The sequence below is a fragment of the Rutidosis leptorrhynchoides genome, chromosome 1 (assembly GCF_046630445.1).
Source record: "Rutidosis leptorrhynchoides isolate AG116_Rl617_1_P2 chromosome 1, CSIRO_AGI_Rlap_v1, whole genome shotgun sequence".
Taxonomy (NCBI): Eukaryota; Viridiplantae; Streptophyta; class Magnoliopsida; order Asterales; family Asteraceae; genus Rutidosis; species Rutidosis leptorrhynchoides.
The window spans coordinates 671,850,536-671,863,263 of NC_092333.1; positions in this window are offsets into that span (position 1 = coordinate 671,850,536).

Consider the following 12,728-nt stretch of genomic DNA (forward strand, 5'->3'; position numbering starts at 1 on the left):
AAACAACTTCTTTTCTTCTTTTCTTTTGTTGGTAAAAACTGATTTCTACATGAACATAATCATCATCATCTTTTGTTTATTGTTACTAGTCTTTGATTAGTTAATTACTTGTTGTTATTTACTTACATGTTTCAAGAATCTAACTTTCTAGTTTGATTCATCCTTTATCTTGTTTTAACAAGAACAATCAAGAACTAAACTCTCTAGTTTAGGTTCTACATATAATGTTTCAAAGATTATAAGTTCATTGTTGTTGAAATCATGCTTGTAAGTCATGGAAGTAAACTTAAAGTTTACTTTACTTAAAGATCAACTTTGGTTGAATCTTTAAAGTATGAGCAACCCTTGAACTAATTACTTGTTTAATTAACTTGTTTCTTTATTTTATACACTTTAATTTCATGTAGTTAGTTTATATGGTCAAGTACTACAAGTTAGTCTTGATCTCATATCTCTTGAACAAATCAAGTTAACCTTGGAAGTTCAAGAACACACAAACAAGTTTTCTTTAAATGTAACTTTGGATCTAGACTTTTGAGTCTTGGATCTTCAAGATCAAACTAAGAACTATGTTCTACTACTTATGATCTTGATTAGTTAGTTAACTTTCAAGTTTATAGTTCATGTATATGTTAGATCTAAGACTTTGATGTAACTTTGGTTCATCAAACTTCATACAACTCTTAAGTGAGTTGTGCTTCATGTCTTAGACTTGCACATGGGTTATGATGGTCAAGACTTGGTTAAGATGATGTAGATACATCAATGAGTTGTACACTTGAAGCTATATGCATCAAGGATGAGAGCCATGATGAACATCAAGCACCAAGACCACCGGAACCCTTAAAAACTCACTGTTCTGTCCAAAACCTACTGACCTGATGCTTCTGGAACAGACCAGTAGACCTGGGCTGTTCTAACCTTTATTTTTAGATAGAACTTTTCGAGTAGATAACTTTTCATATAAGACTCGTCTTAATCCGAGTTACGGTTTAGAGTCTACGGCCCTCCGAGCGTCACTATGTCCATTTACTTTTCTGTTTTCTGTGTACAGTTTCTGTTTTTCTGGTTTCTGTAACAGACCAGTACACCTGGGCTACTGTAACCTTGATTTTCAGATAGCTCAGTTCGTGTAGATAACTTTTCATATAGGACTCGTCTTAATCCGAGTTACGGTTTAGGATTTATGGCCCTCCGATCGTCACTATGTCCTTTAACGTTGTGCAGAAATTTCTGACCTACTCGCACTTAGACCGTCGCCACGGTCAAACCAAGACGAGTTTGCTTCTGTAAATTTTACCACACTTAATGGACTCATAGACGGAGCCATGGCCACTGGTCTCACCTTAATTCAGTAAGGGTAGAGGCCGTGGTGACTGACTGAAGTCAGACTTTATTGAAAACTACTTTCATAAACGAAACTTACTTTACGCCTTTTGTTTAATGATGATTGATGATGACCCTTAAGACCTTAAATACATACTTTTAAACCTATTAAGACGATTTACTGACTTAGTACTATTTGACTTAGTTTGAGGACTTCGGACCATTTACTTGCACACCTTTCCCGACTACTACTTTACCGCTACATATCATTGTGAGTTATAGCATTCCCTTTTTACTTTGACTTATTTTGGGAACTGAGAATACATGCGGATTTTATGTTTTACATACTAGGCACGAGTACTTAAACTTATATATGTGTGGGTTATACAACGGCATAAAGATTCCCTTTAGCTCGGTAACGTTTAATCATTGGTTTATGAACCGTGAACGCGAATCTTAGATATGGATCCATAGGGTTTGACATCCCCACTCGGCCTAGTCGCGCTAGCAGTCAACGAGTGTTTAATACTTAGTAAACATACGCACTCGCCAAGTGTACTTTCAGGGGGTATTTTAAACGTTAAGTTAGTTACCAAGTGCCCACGGTTATCATATACTTTATCATACTGTTTTGAAACGCTCTTTGTAGCACTGAAATCTCGTGGCCTACCTTACATACTGTTATACTTAAATTATAGCTCACCAACCGTTGTGTTGACATTTTTAAGCATGTATTTCTCAGGTGCTTGAGGTTGCTTCCGCTGTCTTACTTGTCGTGCTGTAGAACCCGCTGCTTAGAGTTGTTATCGCATGACTACTTATCTTGCATTCAAACTTATTTACTTTTGAAACTATGTTATGTAACGACCTTTGGGGTCACGTACACTTATTTATTTGCTTCTACTTAGTGAAGCATGCTTTTGAAATGTAAAACATTTGATGTCGGTTATGACATCACCTTTTTATCGTGAATGCAACTTCTATAATTACAGCATATAGTACTTAACCTTGTAATGATCCTGTTGTTGATGATTAGCACACGATGGTTTTGTACGGGGCATCACATTTGGTATCAGAGCATTGGTTGTAGGGAATTAGGTTGCATTAGTGAGTCTAAGACCGACCCGAGTAGGATTCACTAATAGGACTAATCTACAACTTGCTAATTTACATGTTTCTGCTGAACTTACTGCATGCTGCTGCTTACTGTGACTGCTATATGCCGTGTGCTACTACGTGATTTCACTACTGCATGCTATTACTTGCTTTCGATTGCATGCTAGTTTCGTACGATTACTGATATTGCCATGCTACTTATTGTTATACATGATTTAAACTGTTGGCCTATTATTTGCTTGCTTTATGACATACTGACATGGAAAATTTATTTTTCCTTGTTCAGATGTCGGATGTTCCACCTGCTGGCATTTTGGGCAGTACAGACTCAGACCCCGTTGCCCTACCTACTGCTACACCTGCTGCTGCTACTGCCGATACACCGGCCCCGACACCCACTAGTGATCCCGGCGCTTCCACTTCCGGAGATGGCACTAGTGCACCTGCCCCAGTTTCTGCTCCCGGACCCTCGAGGTCACAGCCCCGCATTGGTGGTATTGAGATCCCCGCGGAGTTCGGGGAAGGGCCGTTTCGTAACCACATGCGCACGCCTTGCCGACGCACTCCCGACGGACGTTTAGTCGTGATTCCTCCAGGCAGACACCGACAGATGTTGGCCGCCTTCGGACGCTTTGGATTACCAGCTCAGCCACCAGTGTCACCACCACACGATTCAGATGACTCATCATCCGCCGATTCTTCATCATCAGACGACTCCAGCGATGATGAGGATCCTGCTGATAGACCTATTCAGGCACCCTCCACCCCGCCGAAGAAGCGGTACCGTTCCGACGGCACCGTCATTCCAGGGGTGAATGGAGGTCGTGCTTTTACTGATGCTTTTGGCCATCGACGTAGGGTTACTGCTCGTAAACGAGTTGTGCCATACCCTGCCGACCCACAGATACGTAAGGTTCCCCGTTACGTATTGACTATTTCTGGAACCGTACCACCTAGATTTAGATACGGACCACTTACATCTAGGGACGTACCGTCTACATCCGGAGCCGGACCATCTACATCAGCACCACCGGCACCACCCGCACCACCCGCCCCACCTGCACCGCCTGCCCCACCAGCTCCCTCTTACGAGGAACTGATGAGGGAGATTGAGACTCTCCGAGCTCGAGTCACTGAGCTCGAGGAGCAGTTAGCTCGAGGAGCAGTTCACCCGCCTTCACCGTAGGACTTTGTATTTAGATTTCATGATGTAATCTAGATATAGTTTCATGTATTTCATATGTATTGTACGAACTTATTCAGATGTATGAAACTTATTATTATTAATGAATGGAACTTTGCGTTATTTAATTCTTGCACGATGTTCTATTTACATTGCTGTACGATGATTCTGTGGTATTTGTACCTAGATGCATTATTTAATAACATGTGATGTTTGATTCCATGATTGGTCACTATATACTGTATTATTACTACTTGCATGCTGGATTTTGACTTGGGTCAAAATTTTTGTTTAGAATACCATGGCTAACGGAAGAACCACACCTACCGCCGCCCAGATTGAGGACATGATCAGCGAACGGGTCGCTGCAGCCCTAGCAGAAAGAAATCTCCAAGCTCCACCGCCACCACCACCAGTTATCCCACCCGTTCGAAATGGGTGTACATACAAGGAATTCCAGAGCTGCAAACCGCATAACTTCAGCGGCACCGAGGGACCAGTTGGTCTCACCAGATGGTTCGAGAAACTTGAATCAGTATTCCGAGTTAGCAACTGTTCGGAGGATAATAAGACCAAATTTGCATCTTGCACGCTATCTGACGGCGCGCTAACGTGGTGGAACACGTTAGCTCAAGTAAAAGGGATTGATGAGGCGTATGCTACGCCTTGGGAAGAGTTTAAGTGTGCTATGATTGATGAGTATTGTCCAAGAACTGAAATTCAGAAGATGGAAATCGAATTTATGCAGTTAAAGGCCGTAGGAACGACCTTAACAGTTACAACCGTAGGTTTTTGGAGTTGGCACTTATGTGTCCGACCATGGTCACCCCCGAATTCAAGCGCATGGAGAAATACTTCTCGGGACTTCCTAAGTCCATCAAAGGAAATGTCACCTCATCCAAACCACCGAATGTTCCCGAAGCAATGCGCATGGCACATACTCTCATGAATCAGATCCTTATTGATGAGCCGAAGAAGGCTAAGTTTGAAGCTGGTAGTAGCAAAAAGAGGAAATGGGATAACAACCACAACAACCACAACAACCACAACAACAATAACAACAACAGGGGTAGAAACTATGATCAAAACCCGGCGAAGCGACATGAAGGGTTCAGGCAAAACAACAACAACCCCAACCCCAACAACAACAACTCCAACCCGAACTACAAGGGCACGCTACCACAATGCAAGAGGTGCTACAAGCACCACACCGGGTATTGTAATGCTGTTTGTGAGAAGTGCAAGAAGAGCGGGCACATCGGTAGAGACTGCAAGACTACCACGATGACAGGGAGGCCGAACACCAACGGGCCGAAAAAGTGTTACGAATGCGGGCAGACGGGCCATTTCAGAAACGAGTGCCCGAACAAACGAAAGGATGGCGGACCACCGCGTGCTAGAGCTTTTAATGTTAATGCAAGGGATGCACGCGATAACCCCGACTTGGTGACAGGTATATTCACAATCAATAATCTTTTAGCTTCTGTCTTGTTTGATACTGGTGCGGATAGAAGTTATGTATGTAGACATTTTTGCGATAAGATTAATTGGTCATTAGTCCCGTTAAAAGAGAGTATGCTTGTCGAGGTCGCCAATGGAAAACTTGAAAAGGTTGACCATATTAGTCGTGGAGCTATTATCAACATAGCTGGTGCAGATTTCGAAATTGATTTGATACCTATCAAACTGGGAAGTTTTGACGTGATCATCGGTATGGATTGGTTGAGCAAGATAAAGGCCGATGTTATCTGTGGAGATAAAGCACTTCGCATACCACAAGGAGATGGCGAACCATTGGTTATCTATGGAGAGAGATGTACCTCGAAGTTGAACCTCATTAGTTGCGTGAAAGCGCAAAAGATTATGAAGAATACGCTTTGCTGTTCTAGCACATGTGAAAGCGGTAGAAACTGAGATGAAGAGCGTGAACGACGTTCGAATTGTGAACGAATTTTCCGATGTCTTCCCAGAGGAATTGTCTGGATTGTCGCCGCAGAGAGCCGTAGAGTTTCAGATTGACTTAGTGCCAGGAGCTGCACCTGTAGCTCGCGCACCTTATAGACTTGCACCTTCCGAGATGCAAGAATTACAGAGTCAACTACAAGAGCTACTTGACCGAGGATTTATCCAACCAAGTTTCTCGCCTTGGGGCGCACCTGTTCTGTTTGTGAAGAAGAAGGATGGATCCTTTCGTATGTGTATCGACTACCGTGAACTCAACAAACTGACTATCAAGAATCGGTATCCCCTTCCACGAATTGACGATCTTTTTGACCAACTACAAGGATCGAGTGTCTACTCAAAGATCGATTTGCGATCCGGTTATCACCAGTTGAGGGTGAAGGAAAGTGACGTGATGAAAACTGCATTCAGAACCCGTTATGGTCATTATGAGTTTCTCGTGATGCCATTCGGTTTGACAAATGCACCTGCCGTGTTCATGGACCTCATGAATCGTGTCTGCAAGCCTTACTTGAACAAGTTTGTTATCGTCTTCATAGATGATATCCTCATCTACTCTAAGAGTGAAGAAGAACATGAGCAACACCTCCGATTAGTGCTTGAACTCTTAAGACAAGAGAAACTTTACGCCAAATTCTCCAAGTGCGAATTTTGGTTGAAGGAAGTACAGTTTTTGGGTCATGTTGTGAGCGACCAGGGTATCAAAGTTGATCCCGCCAAGATTGAAGCCATCAGCAAGTGGGAGACCCCCACTACTCCAACGCATATTCGCCAATTCCTAGGTCTCGCCGGTTATTATCGAAGGTTTATCGAAGGATTTTCTCTGATTGCGCGTCCTTTGACCGCACTGACTCACAAGGGCAAGAAGTTCATTTGGGAACCCGCACACGAATCAGCATTCCAAACTTTGAAGAAGAAGTTAACCTCCGCACCTATCCTATCACTTCCTGAAGGCAGTGACGACTTTGTTGTTTATTGCGATGCATCGAAGAGTGGTTTTGGTTGTGTACTGATGCAACGATCAAAGGTTATTGCCTATGCCTCCCGCCAATTGAAGATTCACGAGCGGAACTACACTACACATGATCTTGAACTTGGAGCCGTTGTCTTTGCACTCAAATTGTGGAGACATTATTTATATGGAACTAAGAGCACTATCTTCACCGACCACAAGAGTCTCCAGCACATCTTTGATCAGAAGCAACTGAATATGAGACAGCGTCGATGGATCGAGACGCTCAACGACTACGATTGTGAACTCCGTTATCACCCTGGCAAGGCCAATGTTGTAGCTGACGCTTTAAGCCGAAAGGAGAGGACGACACCTCTCCGTGTTAGGGCTCTGAACATCACCATCCATTCGAACCTCAACAGCCAGATCAGAGTAGCCCAAGATGAGGCTCTCAAAGAGGAGAACATATCTCACGAACATTTGAACATACTTGTCTCTCGATTCGAGGTTAGGGAGTCTGGACTCCGATGTTATGCCGGAAGAATTTGGGTACCTCTTTATGGAGATCTACGGAACCTGATACTTGATGAAGCACACAAGTCGAGATATTCGATTCATCCTGGAGCGGGTAAAATGTACCACAACCTTAAAGAACAGTATTGGTGGCCGAATCTTAAGAAGGACGTTGCAACTTATGTTGGGAAGTGTTTGACTTGTTCGAAAGTTAAGGCCGAACATCAGAGACCTTCTGGGTTACTTCAACAGCCGGAAATCCCACAATGGAAGTGGGAAAGGATCACAATGGATTTCATTACTAAGCTGCCGAAGACGGTGGGCGGATGCGATACTATTTGGGTTATTGTTGACCGCCTCACCAAATCTGCACACTTCCTAGCGATGAAGGAAACTGATACAATGGAAAGACTTGCTCAGCTGTACATCAAAGAGGTTGTATCTCGCCATGGTGTACCTTTATCGATCATCTCCGATCGCGATCCCCGTTTTGCTTCCAGATTTTGGCGTTCTTTGCAAGAAGCCATGGGGACTCGTCTTGACATGAGTACTGCTTATCATCCTCAGACTGACGGGCAAAGTGAACGAACGATTCAGACCTTGGAGGACATGCTGCGTGCATGTGTCATTGATTTTGGAAAGGCCTGGGAAAGGCATTTGCCACTCGCCGAATTCTCGTACAACAACAGTTATCACTCTAGCATTAATGCTGCACCTTTTGAAGCATTGTATGGTCGTAAGTGCCGATCTCCTATTTGTTGGGCCGAAGTAGGCGAAAAGCAAATCACCGGACCCGAGGTAGTCCACGAAACCACGGAGAAGATTGCTCAGATCCAAGCTAGACTTAAGACTGCCCGTGATCGCCAAAAGAGTTATGCCGATCTTAAACGTAAAGACTTTGAATTCAACGTTGGTGATCGTGTAATGTTGAAGGTTGCACCTTGGAAAGGTGTGATACGTTTTGGAAAACGTGGAAAGTTAAACCCACGATACATTGGTCCTTTTGAAATATTGGAACGTGTTGGACCCGTTGCATACCGTTTGGATCTACCAGCACAATTGAGCTCAGTTCATCCTACCTTCCATGTGTCAAACTTGAAGAAGTGTCTTGCTGCACCTGAACTTATCATACCATTGGAAGAACTTACTATTGACGACAAACTCCACTTTGTGGAAGAACCTGTCGAAATTATGGATCGTGAGATCAAAACTTTGAAACGCAACAAGATTCCGATTGTACGGGTACGATGGAATGCCAAACGAGGACCTGAGTTTACTTGGGAACGAGAGGATCAAATGATGCGAAAGTATCCTCACCTTTTCCCGACTCCTCCATCTACCTCAGCTTAAATTTCGGGACGAAATTTTCTTTAACAGGTGGGTAATGTAACGACCCTGGAATTTCCAACATTTATTTATTAATAATTGCTATTATTAATACGCGTGTTTAAACGAATGTACGTTATTACATTTACATGTTGCCATGATTGCCCGTACTTAACTTTTAAGGGCCTGAAACGTCTTCGTGACACCCGGAACTTTCACGAATAATATTTTTAGATATTATTTACATTCATGATTAAATTTATTAATCATTTTATTTAACTAAGGCTATTAGTTAGTAACTTGGGCTTTATTTGGCTTAACTTGTTATAATTGGAACTTGGGCGTGTTTTAAGCTAATGGACTCTTGAGCTTGGGCTTATAAGCCCACCCTACATTTATTAATGAACCTTTAGCCCACTCTTGCAACTTGTAAATACCATTTAACATGCAACTAGTTAGTTTAGGAAGACTTGGAATCTTGTTACACATCATCCCCATGCACTAACACCTTAATATCCAACTTTTGTCATCTTTACAAGCTAGTAACCAATGAACCAACCCATCCCCCCTTCTTTTTCTGCTGAATGCCGAAACCATGGTGTCATATTAGTGGTGTTTTGATTTCATTTTTCCTTCATTACTCTCACTTGTATGCTCTCTCAAAAACACACACACTTTACTTGCAAATTCCCTCAAACTTTCTTCTCTTTTCTCTCATACTTGTAAGTGTTTGAAACAACTTCTTTTCTTCTTTTCTTTTGTTGGTAAAAACTGATTTCTACATGAACATAATCATCATCATCTTTTGTTTATTGTTACTAGTCTTTGATTAGTTAATTACTTGTTGTTATTTACTTACATGTTTCAAGAATCTAACTTTCTAGTTTGATTCATCCTTTATCTTGTTTTAACAAGAACAATCAAGAACTAAACTCTCTAGTTTAGGTTCTACATATAATGTTTCAAAGATTATAAGTTCATTGTTGTTGAAATCATGCTTGTAAGTCATGGAAGTAAACTTAAAGTTTACTTTACTTAAAGATCAACTTTGGTTGAATCTTTAAAGTATGAGCAACCCTTGAACTAATTACTTGTTTAATTAACTTGTTTCTTTATTTTATACACTTTAATTTCATGTAGTTAGTTTATATGGTCAAGTACTACAAGTTAGTCTTGATCTCATATCTCTTGAACAAATCAAGTTAACCTTGGAAGTTCAAGAACACACAAACAAGTTTTCTTTAAATGTAACTTTGGATCTAGACTTTTGAGTCTTGGATCTTCAAGATCAAACTAAGAACTATGTTCTACTACTTATGATCTTGATTAGTTAGTTAACTTTCAAGTTTATAGTTCATGTATGTGTTAGATCTAAGACTTTGATGTAACTTTGGTTCATCAAACTTCATACAACTCTTAAGTGAGTTGTGCTTCATGTCTTAGACTTGCACATGGGTTATTGATAATGCTAAAAACGAACATATATTTCATAGCATTATTCCTCAAGAAAGACAAGCTTTTAGTTGCAATTGTTCTATTTACAAGTGATATTCGTTTAAATAATAAAAGGTGAAGACAAAAGACAGATTCGACGAATTGAAGACGCAAACGACCAAAAAGCTCAAAAGAACAAAAGACAATCAAAGAGGTTCCAATTATTGATAAGAAACGTCTCGAAATTACAAAAGTACAAGATTCAAAACGCAAAGTACAAAATATAAAATTGTACGCAAGGACGTTCGAAAATCCGGAACCGGGACCAGAGTCAACTCTTAACGCTCGACGCAACGGACTAAAAATTACAAGTTAACTATGTATATAAATATAATATAATATATAATTAATTATATTAATTATATATATATTATATATATATTATAAACCGTCGGTAAACAAAGAGCCAAACTCCTCTGAGCTGTAAAAGTAACCTCCGCGACTCGCGGAGTTTGAAGGCAAAATTCACCGCGAGTCGCGGAGCCCCAAATTTCGAAAATCCCTATAAAGCCAACCGAATTCTGATCACAATTGATAATCTTTTTCTTCTCTGATCATACGTAAACGATATATATATATATAATTTATATTTTAAATTTAATTTTAATTCTAATAATAAGGGTATGTTAGCGAATATTGTAAGGGTGTAAGTCAAAATTCTGTCCGTGTAACGCTACGCTATTTTTAATCATTGTAAGTTATGTTCAACCTTTTTACATTAATGTCTCGTAGCTAAGTTATTATTATGCTTATTTAAAACGAAGTAATCATGATGTTGGGCTAATTACTAAAATTGGGTAATTGGGGTTTGGACAAAAGAACGACACTTGTGGAAATTAGACTATGGGCTATTAAAGGGCTTTATATTTATTTAACTAAATGATAGTTTGTTAATGTTAATATAAAGATTTACAATTGGGCGTCCCTATAAATTACCATATACACTCGATCGGACACGATGGGCGGGGTATTTATATGTACGAATAATCGTTCATTTAACCGGACACGGGAATGGATTAATAGCCACTAGAATAATTAAAACAGGGGTGAAATTACATTCAAGGGTAATTGGTGTAATTGTTAACAAAGTAGTAAAACCTTGGTTTACACGCAGTCGATAACCTGGTGTATTCATTAAACAAAGTATTAAAACCTTGTTACAATTCGAATCCCCAATTAGTTGGAATATTTAACTTCGGGTATAATAATAATTTGACGAGGACACTCGCACTTTATATTTATGACTGATGGACTGTTATGGACAAAAACCAGACGGACATATTAAATAATCCAGGACAAAGGACAATTAACCCATGGGCATAAAACTAAAATCAACACGTCAAACATCATGATTACGGAAGTTTAAATAAGCATAATTCTTTTATTTCATATTTAATTTCCTTTATTTTATATTTAATTGCACTTCTAATTATCGCACTTTTATTTATTGTTATTTAATCGCACTTTTAATTATCGTACTTTTTAATTATCGCAAGTTTATTTTATCGCACTTTTATTATTCGCAATTTCATTATCTTTATTTACTTTACGCTTTAATTTAAGTCTTGTATTTATTTTATATTTTACATTAGGTTTTAACTGCGACTAAAGTCTTAAAATCGACAAACCGGTCATTAAACGGTAAAAACCCCCCTTTATAATAATAATATTACTTATATATATGTTTGTATTTTTATAAAAGTAAACTAATATAGCGTTAAGCTTTGTTTAAAGATTTCCCTGTGGAACGAACCGGACTTACTAAAAACTACACTACTTTACGATTAGGTACACTGCCTATAAGTGTTGTAGCAAGGTTTAAGTATATCCATTCTATAAATAAATAAATATCTTGTGTAAAATTGTATCGTATTTAATAGTTTTTCCTAGTAAAATATAAACTATTTCGTATACACCTCGCATAACATCAAGTATTTGTGGCGCCGCTGCCGGGGAAATTTCTAAACGCCGGAAGCGCAACGCTAATAATAAAAAAAAAAAAAAAAAAAAATTTTAGTTTACTTCTATTAAAAGTCGCTTTTGTAAAAATACGTTTTAATTATTCAAAAATATAAAAAGAAAAACAAAAATATAAGTATTTTTTTTAAGATTTTGTTAAATATTTAAGTTTTATAAGTTTCTTTATTTTTATTTTAATTTATAAAAATATAAGTTTTATTAAATATCTTTTATTTATAGAAAAAACAGAAAACAGAAAATAAAAAAAAATAAATAAATAAAGAAAAAAAAAACGCGTAAAATTTCAAACTGCTCCAGATCTGAAATTCTGAACCCCGCGACTCGCGGGGTTTTCTTATTAAATTACCGCGACTCGCGGAGGGTACCTGACACACGGACAGAAGCCCTAATTCAGCATTTATTACGGTAATTATTAATTAATTATTATTAAACCCTAACTAATTATTATTATTATAATTACTTTTACTTTTTATTTAATTTATATATTTTAGTTAAATTAGTTTAGTTAAATTGTAAAATTAATAGTTTAATAAAATAAATAATATAAAAATAATATTTTTATAAAAATTGTACTTTTTACAACTTTTTGTATATTTTTATATTTTGTTCCTTTTTAATCGTTTTAGCGTAACTTTTGTATTTTTAGCTCATATTTAATTTTAAACTTAGTTTTTGCTATAGTCATTTTTACTCCTAGATTTTTAGGCTTTGCCGTAGAATTCCTTAAGTGCTTTTTCTTTAGACTAAGATTTAGGTGCTTTAGAATTTTGCGACGCCTTTTTAAGTTTTAGTTTCTTTTTAAGTTATTTCCATTTGGGATTTAGTTTTTCCTGTAAGCTTTAATATTTTTAGACCTTTTACTATGTATCAATTATC